The following is an 11,987-nucleotide window of genomic DNA, read 5'->3' on the forward strand; positions in this document are numbered from 1 at the left end:
TCTGAAGTACAACAAATACCAACAGAAGGGTGGGGATGTCCTCCGGTAAATTTTGCTGCACCAACATTTTAGTAAACAAACAACAGTGACAAGCATTAGAATTTGTGTCCTCCAGCAGTACAAAACCGGTAACTTACACCTACTGCCTATCAGTTATCTAAGTAGTCAATTATTATATTAAAAGTGTTATATTCAGTATAAGTCACTTGTGTGGGTTTTGGGCATCTCCCTGATGGAGTTTTACAGAATTTTATATTGTTATAGAAGGCCTTGAAACCTTGGATAAAAATGGTTGAAGCAATGGGCGAGGAAGGTGTATAGAAAGAGGAAGCTGGTCTTTTTTTGACCAAGTAATAAAGTCGGAAAAAACAAGCAACTGTTATCCTTGTATTTACTTATTTTGAAATTATTTTGAAAGAACTATATTTGTTTCACCCTACTAAATTTGATGATTTTCTCCTTTTAGTTTCCCTTTTAAATAACTGGGCTTTTTCTCAGATCTTAGTTTCAAAACATTAAGGTTGCAAAAGTCTCTCAGATAGAACTAGATATGAAAAGTCTTGCCTGTGTTCAAATTCTCCAAATTTCTCTTTATAAAACTATTAGTTCTGGCAAGTCAGAGCATGCCTCCCAGTTGTATCCTGACTTTTTTGACTGTAACTTTGTTGCAGTATTCTGCAAATTTCTGTGCAATATCAGCCTCATGTTTGGTTTCTTTAATAGTTTAATATTTAAATTTTACTTTCAGTAGCAGGAGAAAAACAGAGACTGGAGTAATCTCCATATGTAGCACTGGTGCTTGAAATAATAGATCGTGGAAAAAATACAGTCAGTTTCCCTTTTATCAATGGTATTTACTTCTGAGAGCCATAGCTCTTGTTCCTGGCATACTACAATGATTTGTGGTTTCTTTTAAAACACACTTCCATGCAGACATACTTTGCATTTTTGCTGGTAAAGCAAGCACAAGAATCCACAAAGAGGAATTATAAGGTGCCTGGTTCATACATCTCTTCCATTTCACAAAGACCATCCAAACTGAGCAGTTCCACATCTCCCTTCCAGCCCCAGCATATCAGAAAGATGAGGGAGGATGTATTGTGTCTGGTTTTCTTTTCTTTCTTTTTTTTTTTTTTTTGATTCAAATGAACACTGCTTGTTTCATAATGAGTGTTATTTTAACACATTACATCTTTGATATAATAAAAACCCGGGCATGAAGTCCAGCTAAATTACTAAGAAAATACTAGACCTTTTTAGTTGTTTTTCATGTTGATAAAAATTGCAGCTTCTGAATGAGAAATTCAGAATTCTCAAGGAGAAGAAAAAAAAAAAAGGAAAAATCGTTCATGGAAGCATGCGGGCTTATGTACCCTGTGACCCAGCAAAAAAGGAAGAACAAAATCACGAAGCGGGTTCTAATAACTTTTATTTTCCTCTGTGCACTGGTGCATTACAAATGGGCCTGAATGCAATTCCAGAGAAAAGCAACAGCAGAAAGTGTGGGGGAGTTGTAGAATACCTGCATCTTCGACTTCAATAAAGTGAGACCCATCACTTGTAACTGAATCCAGTTCAACAGAAACCTCTGTTTATTTTTATGTGCCACTTATGGATGGTGAGTACTCATAGGTTTTGGGTTGTTTTAAATGCTCCCTTTGCTCTCTGGTAGTGACAGGAACTGCCCACAGGGCTGCTGTTGATGTGCTCTACCTCTTCCAACTTTTAGTCATATAATTCACTTGTTTACAATTACTATGGCAACGCTGACTGCTATGGCAACACTTAATAAACTGACACTACGAAAGAAAAGATAAAAGAAAAGAGGAAAGGAATAAAAGAGAACACATCTTGCGCTAAATTGCAGGAGGATAAAACATTTTTACTTCAGCTCGCTTGTTGCAGGACCAGATTCCAATCCCCTTTCTCACTCAGTAAGTGAAGGCACAGACCTGATTAAAGAGAAAAAAGCTAACAGAATGAATCAGACTATCCTAATTTACCCCATGAGGTTAAGTTTCCCACTTCCGCAGAGCTCTTTTTAATTCTCACTATACTGCTGACAAAAAAAACGCTTCTTTTAAACAGACCTTAATTTAAAATCCGTCACCATCACTGTTTTTACAAGTTACATGAATCATTCACGTTGTAAGTACCAGATATTTCTTAGTGTATTTAGCTTCAAAAAACTTCTGTACAGACAGTCTAATGAGCTGGGCAAACATTTTGCAGAGGGAAGACTGAGATACAGAAACCTCACTTAGAGATACAGACATTCAGTGCATGTAGTGTCATGAATTGCAGTTGAGAGCAAAAGCATGATACCATCTTATGCTTGGTCCTAGCCATGGCAAAGGTGAAAAAAGAAGTCATTGCCTTATAGGTTCAGAAATGCTCTATAAGAGCGTTCAAGTTATCTTAAATCCTAAGTTAAAAGACATGAAACCCAAATCTATTACAGGAATATTTTGTCACTACTATGTTCAGTCTCAGAAGGCTCAAAACAACCTGAATATGTTATTTTTGTTCATAAATAAAGAGCTACGAGCATGGCCATATTTATAAATATTCTAAGTTTCAATTTAGGCTTTAAGTTTCAAATTAAATTCCAGGTCACAGGGTGGAAAATAGTATTCTACTCATTTGAAAAATTGACACCTCTTAACAGGTTATATCTGGTTTTTGGACTGAAGATTTTTCAACCTAAATAGGCATTTCTGACTTTATGTTTTTTATACTTTATGTAGAAGTGAGTCAACATCCTTATTAGGTTAACAGAATCCTAAGTTCAGAAGAGAAGGGTGCAGATTCAGCCTGAGTAAGAAGACAGTTCGAGGACAGAGCACCGCATGAAAACTGGAAGGTGTGACCTTTCTGAGAGCACACAGTATCTCTGTGAACATCTTAAGGGTGTCCATGAAGTAATGGGATACTACAGCTTCCTGCATGGGCAGGAGTTTTGTAACGCTTAGAAGATAGGCTGTAACATGAAAGGCAGACTTTAGGTAAGTAGAGCAGAGGTTCTTAGACATCAGTGTGACAGAAGGGAAAGTACCTTAACTCTGAAACCCTCCTCCAGAGAGTCAGCAATGTATGACCTCTCTGGGATACAGCTAGTGGGGTTTTTAATCTGCCAAACCAAGAACCAAGATCTGCCAAAACAAAAGCCAAGAAAAGGCAACTTTTTCTCTTCTCATAATCATTTTCAAGAAGTCTCTATCTGGCCTGCAGAATAAGCAGCCCAGGAGTATCTGTTCCTAGAAGTAATTAATGCAACTATTAAAAGTATCTGTTTTGCTAGTGTGTTATTTTTATGTTCCAACCCTAGCCAATATCCAAGCCACACAGCCATGCACTCACTTCCCCCCAGCAGCATGATGGTGAAGAAAATTGGACGGGTGAAAGTAAGAAAACTCACAGATTAAGATAAAGGCAGTTTAATAGGAGATGCAAAAGCTGTGCACGTAAGCAAAGCAAAGTAAGGAATTAATTCACTGCTTCCCATGGGCAGGCAGATGTTCAGTCAACCCCAGGAAAACTGGGTTCCATCACATGTAATGGTGACTTGTAATGGTGACAAATGCCAAGTGTCCCCCGCTTCCTTCTTCTTCCGCCAGCTTTGTATTCTGAAGATGACACCACATGGTATGGAATGTCCTTGTGGTCACTTGTGGTCAGCCATCCCGGCTGTATCTCCCCCCAAACAAACTTCTTGTGCTTCGTCAGCCTGGTGGGGTGATGTGAGAAGAGGCCTTGCCCTTGTGCAAGCACTTCTCAACAATAACAAAACCATCCTTGAATTATCAGCATTTATTTCAGCCCAAATCTAAACCACAGAGCCATAGAAGATGCTACGGGAGAAATTAACTTTCACCCAGTCAAAAACAGCACAATTATTTAGTAAATCTCAGTCATCTTCTGTGGAAAGAAGAAGCCATTGCGAAGTAAAGAAAGTAAGCAATTTAACTACTCACAATCACAATTAACAATATTTGGCAATGGAATTATAAAATATAAGGAGTCACAGAATTACTAGCAAATACCCAGCTTTGCAGAATGCTTGATTTGCATACAAATGCCGATGTAAGGTATTCACATCAAATTTTCATTTTTTTTTCAAAGCACTGTGACTAAGAAGATAATTTTCTATATAAGTATATTTGTAAACAGGAGTCTAAACTCAGAATTTATGTCTAACACACAGGGAAGCCTTTTATTCCCCATAGTTTTATAATATACTGTTAACAACCAAACAAACCAATGAAAATGTAGCTGAGAAAGTAATATATTCAGCAAGGAAAATCAGATAATCTTCTTTTTTATACATTATGTCTAAAGACTGTATTTTATGAGAAGATGCCACATTCTGCTATCAGCTAGCATTGTTTGAAAACATGGGCTTACTTCAAAAACCATTCTCTGAAAAACGTCTTTAAGGGATGTCAGGTCTGAGCTGACAAATTACCTGAACTTCTTTACAGACAAAAGTAATAAGATAGAAATATTTCACTCTTTTTCTCCACCCCTTTCTCCCCAATAAAATGAGTCACTAAATCTTTGAGATGCTTTCTACAATCTTTTCTGAGCTGTTTTCTAATTTCATTCATCAGGTGAGATCCAAAAAATTAGTTGGGTATTACAATGCTTAATGCTTCAGTGCCAAAAAGGAAAAACCCAAGGTGCTGAGAAATTACCTATACAGTGACTGAGAAGAAGTGACATATCTAGGTAGCATCCAGTCTAAAAAGGAGGCAATACACCCAGGTGGCAGGAAATGCTAAGGAAAAAGAAATCCCAGAATTCTGTGGCTTGCCCACCTGAAAACTGCAGTGATGAAACTTCAGAACTCAGAGACCTTGGACACATGTGGTGCTGACATATGTGGTGCTGACACCTGGGGACACTTCCCAGTCAAGGAGGTGATTGAGCTGAAACTGCTATTTTGTTATTGATGCCACAAGTTAATTCTCAGCCAGATCAGTCCCTCAAATTGGCCAACTGCTTCGCTTGGCTAGAATTCATTCTGGCAAATAAGACATTGGACAGCAAGTTGAGCAAAGGCTTACAGAAATCAAGGAACTGCAGCATAAGGATATGGTATAACGGTACAGCTAAGGGCAACTACAGCTGAATGCTGCTAACAGGCAGAACAGCTCTCCGCTTGGCCTGTGGGTGTTTGTTCCTTCCCTTGCATTAGCAATGGTGCTTCTTTGGCACTTCAGTCACCCCAGTCAGGAAGCTAAACTGACTTAAAACATTGTTATAGGGGGAGAAAAGCTGCATTCCCATCAGATCATCCCACTGTCTGTGCATCCACCTCCATACCGTGCAAAACACTGAGGAGGGCAACAGGAGTCAGAGAAGCAAGGCAAGGACAGCATATACAGGGAGTGAAGAGGAGACAGGCTGGACTTGCTGCTGGAATGTCAGAACTGTTTGCAGTAGATCTCACCAGCTATTAACAGCAAAAACCAAAGTCGAGAATTTCAATACTGACACAAAGATCATTGTTTTCTCCTAAAAGTGTAAAATTATGTAAGTTAAGACCAGTAGTTTTATCTTTAGCACAGAAATCTACTGATTTGAACACTTTCCTTGTCATTGGGAAATGCTGGTTGTGTTCTATTTTCAGAGAGGGGGTGTATTTTGGTGTTACATCACATATGAAGTACAACTGTGAAATGTGAGCACACGAAATGTTTGGAGTATTTTGGGTTTTGTAGAGTGAGTAAAGATGTCAGTAAAGATAGAAAGCATTCTGTTTTTCATCACAGGATAAATGAGGTAATTACAAAATAATGTGGGAAACAGAAATGAGATTTTAAAAAAAATATATATGCAGTTAATTCTGTAAATATAAACCCACCTTCTATAAAATTATTACCCTTTGTGTTGCTGTCTGTAATGTTTTAATGCTTGTTCTGTCTAGAAATACAATCTGTCCCAACACAAGAGCAGATATATTTTAACAGACTTTTTTTTTAACTCTGTCCACTCCATGGAGTATAGCTATGTCCTTATCTTCCTCTTCTTTGGACTCTTACTTTAGTCTGGATACACAAATCCCTGAATAGTGAGTACAAAATAGCATCTCTTTCTTTACTCTTCCTCAGTTTCAGAACTTTATATGCAACATTAGTTAGCCTTAAAAAGTTTCTCCAGGTTTTAAGGCATTCAGTCCATTGCCTACTTATTGTTAGGAGTCTTTATAGACATCCAAGTGCTAACAAATGCAGAATAAAAGAACCTGTTTTTCATGTTGCCAGAGGAAAACTTCAGACCAAAGGAAAAGCATGAAAAGAAATATTTGTTCAAGATTCTCTAAATGTCACTGAGGATGTGATTTCTAGTAATTCAGTTCTAGTAATGGCATTTCCTGCATTTTCACACACATCTCTCAGCTGAAACAATTCATGTGTAAGTAAAATGAGTGTGTAGTCATTGCTAATGCTTTAATCATGTTATGCAGATACTGAAGTCACAGCTGCTACAATTTCTTATTTTACCCCTTCAGAACAAGATGAAGCAGAGTAGAAATAAATTTCAAACCTTAATTAAATAAGCCCTGTTTTCTTTTTTTCATCTTTCATTCAAAAGAACTCTTTTGTTCTTAGTCCCCATCTTTGGCAAAATCAAAAGAAGATCAAAATCAGGCACTCAAAGTGTAATTTTTGCAGAACTTGAATGCTTTCATTTGTGATAAGCAACATCTGCAGTACCAAATGTTTTAAACCAAAATTATTTACCTGTCCAAACTTGACATGCTCTGCATTCCAGATGCACTGTCAGCTATGCAGCTCTCACCTGAGGCCACTTGGAACCCACAGCAACTCATCCCTGTGCCTAAGACCTTAGAAAAAAAATAAAAAAATAAAAAAGAGGAGAAAAGGGGGGGGAAAAAAAAAAAGAGGGGTTTTCTGCAGTAGAGAAAGTGAAGCTAATATTTACTTGGAGATGGAAACTCTGAGTGAAGAGAAGAATTTGTCCTGAGGGTTTATGCAGCACAGAAGTGGGTGTAAATGATCTCATTCTTATCTTCTCCAAATTTGCCCAGTAATTTGAATTCCTTCTAGACCACTTCACTAGGATATCTTAACACCAAATTATTCCTGTAGCTGGCATGACTAGTTTTGTAGCCACTTTTATTCATAAAACCAGATTTTTCCTAAGTTGTTCCCTAATAAAGTGTAAGTTTACACAATTACAAAAACAGAATGGAACACTCTCTCTAATTCTGTCTCCTAAAGCTAAATATTCTACAGTAACCATAAGGGAAATAAAGTAGCAAAAGTCTTCTAATTAAAGTCTGTTGAAACTGATCTTGTTCAGAGCATCAATTTTGTATACATTTAGGATTTGTCTCTTTATAAATTTTTAATTATGTGGGCCTAATTCTGATGTTTATGAATTGCATGTAGTACTCCCAAACCTCTTCTTTTGTGACTTCACATCCAAACGGATTCACTGTTTTCCTTCATCAAATACTTGTGTTTGGGTGAAGAGATACTATTAATAGTGATTGAATTACAGTAATCTTGACATCTGGAATGCAAGAAGTAATGCACCAGTGTCCTGCAAGACCTAAGTATTTTTTATCCCTGTGTCAGCAATACCCTTGCCTCTGTATTCCTTATGTCACTTTTTACACTTTCCAAAAGGACTGTGTGGCTATGTGAGAAATTCGCTTCCAGCACAAATACATCCCCTGTGTGCTACACCCTAATGCCTAAGTCTGCCCTGCTGGATTTCATAACAGAGACTGGAAGGAGACCTTGAGTTTACTTTGTGATGATGCACGTCTCAGGCCATGTTTAAAGAACATTACTTTCACTTCAGGAAAATATCAATAAGTTTGGCAGCTGAAAATAGTTCTGATTCCCCCCCTTTATCTGTAGCATGCTGCTGCCCAAATTACAACCTGTTATGTCTTTCAAGGTAATGCCCTCAAGACAAACATATATCAACACAATGACAGATCTGTTTGATTTAAGGCCTTGCTGCACAAGATCCAGCGAAATTTTGAATATCTCCAGTGATAGGGAGTCCACAACCTCTCTGGTCCCTATTTCAAAGTCTATCACCGTCTCATTAAAAAAAACATCTCATATGAAGTCCCTTGTTCCAATTTATGTTCATTGCCCTCTGTCCTTCCACTGGGTACCTCTGAGAAGAGATTGTGTCTGTCTTCTGTAGCCCCTCCCACATGGGAAATACTTGAAGAGAGCAGTAAGATCTGCCTCTTTTTTTCCTTCTCTTTTGAAGGCAGAACCACCCCAGTTCTCTCCTCCCATCTCACATGTGCTCCAGCCCCATGATCAGCTTCACAGCTCTCTGCTGGACTTCTCCAGCATGTCAATGTCTTTCTTGCACTTGGGAGTGCAAGGCTTGACACTGTAGTCCGACTGAGGTTTAACTAGTGCCAAATAAAGGAGAATAATAGGCTCCTTTGACCTACTGGCTGCACTCTAAAAGTCATCTTGTTAATGTGGTTGGCCTTCTGCAAGGGCACACTAACATATCTTGTGAAAATATGCTGCTCCTAGCAGAGATAAAGGTACCTATGGTACTGACGCTGAGTTACAAGGCCAGCAACAACAAAGCTTCTGTTTGGACTGTACACTTAAATTTTATCATCAGGCCTTTCTTACTCTGATTTCAAACAAAACAGTCATGGATCTCTTATACTTTATCATCCACCTTAGGAGATATTCTCCACTCAAGATGGCAACTTAGCTCTTACTCCCTAAGGGAAAAATAATACAAACAGTATTTGATCCCAAAGACTGAAGAGCGTAATAGGAAAAACTGGTTCAAGGGAAGAGATGTAATGAGAAGGAACAGGGAGAAGTAATGACATGGGAAGAAAGAAAGAGGAACTAATGAAAGGGCAAAATGAGAAATGGTAGGGGAAAGGGCAAGAGAATTATTGTAGCGGTGAAAGCTGGGAAGAAATAGTCTTTAGTCTTTAAAAGCATCTGGAAAGTCTGGCAACACTAGCAAAGGCCTCTTCTCAAGCCCCAGAGCCTACTGCAAAAACAGACCCTGCTGACCTCCTCTTTCAAACCCTTTTAAAGTTCTAAACACTATAAAATCTATCCTAGTGTTTCAAATAAACTCAGTGACTGCTTGCAGTGCGTGAATCCTTGATCAGTCCTTTGGCTCTGCATAATCAACTTTCCACAGTACACTAAGACTCTGGCATTGCTCCTCAGTGGCCAGTGCCAGCAGCAACCTGAGTTTCAACCATTTTAAATTTGGAAGGATTTAAATCTAAATTCAGGGACTGGTTTGGCCTAAAGAGACATTCTGTGCTTCAAATTTATTTTTTAACAAAATCACTCAACAAGTCTAGCAACAGTTCCTAAACCAGTTGATTTTCTGTTAATTTTTTGCTTTTCAGCTTTCGAGTTTTTTATTCAAACTGCCCTCCCATTTTTTTAGCCATTTGCCCCAACAGGATCAAACAGGGCATTTTTGTGAAATGAACTCCTTTCTCCATGACCACTGCTTTCACTGTGGACAGCAAAAACGTTGCAAATTGGGCTTTATTTATTTATTGTATTTGTTATATAACACCCATCCCCATGTATCTGGCTGCCCTACAAAAGTTAAAGGCAAGAATAAATAAAATAAGGCCATACCCAGTGGCCAGAGAGAAGCAGCTGTTCTGCCAAGAGAAGAGCCAAGAAAAAACAACTCTGAGAAAAAGAGCTGTTGAGAAAATCAAAATGATCAAAGATGCACCATCTAGAAAGGTCAGCAGAGTTTATTATTGAAGCTTTCACATGCCCAGTCTGCTTAATTGCCTTTTATAAGCATTTTACAGTCAGCCCTGGAGGCTAATGCAGGTGGAGATGGTGTGCAAACCTATCAATGGAACCAAAAAATGCTCAGCAGCTGTCCCAAAGTCACAGCAGTGTGAAAAAAAAAAAGAATGAAGACATTCAACTGTAACAGCTTAACAAAGATGAGAACGTTACATTTATTCGTTAGTCACCATCATAAAATTATGTAAAAGTTATTGTGTTTGCATAGCAGAAACCAACAAAAAGGAAATTAAATTATCTTTATTACTAAAAATGAATTACAATATCATAAGTACTGAAGAAAAGTACTTTTTTCCATAGTACAATGAAGAGATCAAAAATTCCAAAAACTGAAAAAAAAATTATTAGCACTCCATTTATCTCCAATCCTGAGTCTCTTATAGAGATATTAGCAAACTGCACTTGAAATTTGTCTCTCCACAAAACAGTAAGGGAATGTTCTCTGTTCTGTTTGTTAAACATAGCAGAATGCCGAAAGCAGATAAATTTTGAACCCCAGCAGTACAGCCATATGATCGTAAATTCCTGCACAGTACAAATGCCAGCCAGATCTGCCCAGCTTTTTACTCAGTGTGACTATATGAAGATGTTGAGCCCTGCCTGGAAGACATACAGACAGGATCAGTTTACATTCGAGCCAAACGATGTCATTTGTATGACTGGGCAGGCAAGGAGATTGTTCGGGTCTTTTGCTGTTGCTTTTTCCACATGTTCTCGGCTGAGCTGGCATGCTCCACTAGAGATACCTGCTTGTACTAGAATGTATTTTAGGGCACACATGGGCTGTGTGTCCTTTCTGCTTGCAGCTGTGCCAGCTCTCACTGCTACAACTCCTATTCATCCTTGGCTACTCACTGGTGCACCCCTTGCAGTGTTTGCCACGCTTTCTCTCCTGCCAGCAGAGCTTTCCTGTAAGCACCTCCTAAAACATTTCAGGCAAATTGAGTCAAATTTACAGGATTCAGTGGGAAACTTACATGTATGTATAGTTTAAATAATAAATTCTAACAATTCAAAGCATATGTCCAGGCTAATTTATAGTAATTGAAATTGATAAAGTAATGACGCCGTAAGTAATACCTGTTGCTGTAAGAATCTTGTATCTCATTTCCTTTTATCACCAAAATCCTAAACAAAATTAAAACTTCCTCTATCATGATAATCATGGTTTGAAAAGCCTGCATCTTATAATTGCAATAAATAACCAGACATATCTTTATCTTCCAACAAAACCCTCCATAAGGCCTCCCCCCCCGGCCCCGGGCAAATTTCCATCTATAAAGATTTTGTGGCTGTTTTCAGTCCCTGTATTCCTTTTAAAGGTACTTCCTCCCCAGTCTCCAGACTCAGAAGAAAAGACAGAGAGTGCATTCCATACAAATGTTACAGCAGACCCAATTCCCCAACAAACTGATTTGTTTAGTACAACCTACTTTATCCTATGTCTTCAGACAGAAAGCGCTTCAGGGCACAGTGTGTCTCTTTTCTGTGGTTAAAAGACACAAAAGGCCCAGCCCGCCCTGGGGACCTGGGTGCTATCTGGATTCTAAGAGATGCTTTATCTCCCTTCATCATCAGGCCATCCCAACAAGATATCATCAGGCTGATGATTGGTCTGCTGAGGCTCTTCAACAGTTGTCATCAGACATTAAATCCATATAAAAATGAAGGTACATTTCCTCTATTTCTTTTAAAAGAACTCCTTGTCCTTAGTCTCCCAGTATGTCAGTCTCAGCACAATGAAGCTGTGGCCGAATCTGGGCACAGTTTACCAACACACAGGACCCTGTAGTTGTTTACAGCCCAGTATAATCTGGCCTGATAGTCAGAAACGAAACATCCCAATATACACAGTCAAATGTGGATTTTTGAACATGCAGAATTTGCAGATGCCATAGGCATGGCAGTAAGTACCTGGAACACAAACCCCTGTGAGCATTCTGACTCTGCTGCCCATATGGAGTTACAAAATCACCATGCAAATACAGAGTGTTTTCTAAACTGCTCATCACATTAGGACCAAACCAAACACACACAGAGACCGAATTACCTGTTGTCCCTGAAGAAAATATTGCTTTTGATTGCAGGATTGAGGTTTTTGGCAGGGTACCAGGGAGCTCCCAGTGTGTCTGGCTGTATGACCCAGGAGTGTATATGGCT

At 38.7% G+C, this 11,987-nt stretch overlaps 1 long non-coding RNA gene across 2 annotated transcripts in view; it reads right to left on the reverse strand.

The window, feature by feature from the left end:
* Nucleotides 1-11,987, reverse strand: part of LOC108445660 — a 120,817-nt gene that overhangs the window by 40,474 nt on the left and 68,356 nt on the right. The gene's annotated exons all lie outside the window — the stretch shown is intronic.

This window comes from Corvus brachyrhynchos, unplaced genomic scaffold (genome assembly GCF_000691975.1).
Source record: "Corvus brachyrhynchos isolate BGI_N302 unplaced genomic scaffold, ASM69197v1 scaffold42, whole genome shotgun sequence".
Taxonomy (NCBI): domain Eukaryota; kingdom Metazoa; phylum Chordata; class Aves; order Passeriformes; family Corvidae; genus Corvus; species Corvus brachyrhynchos.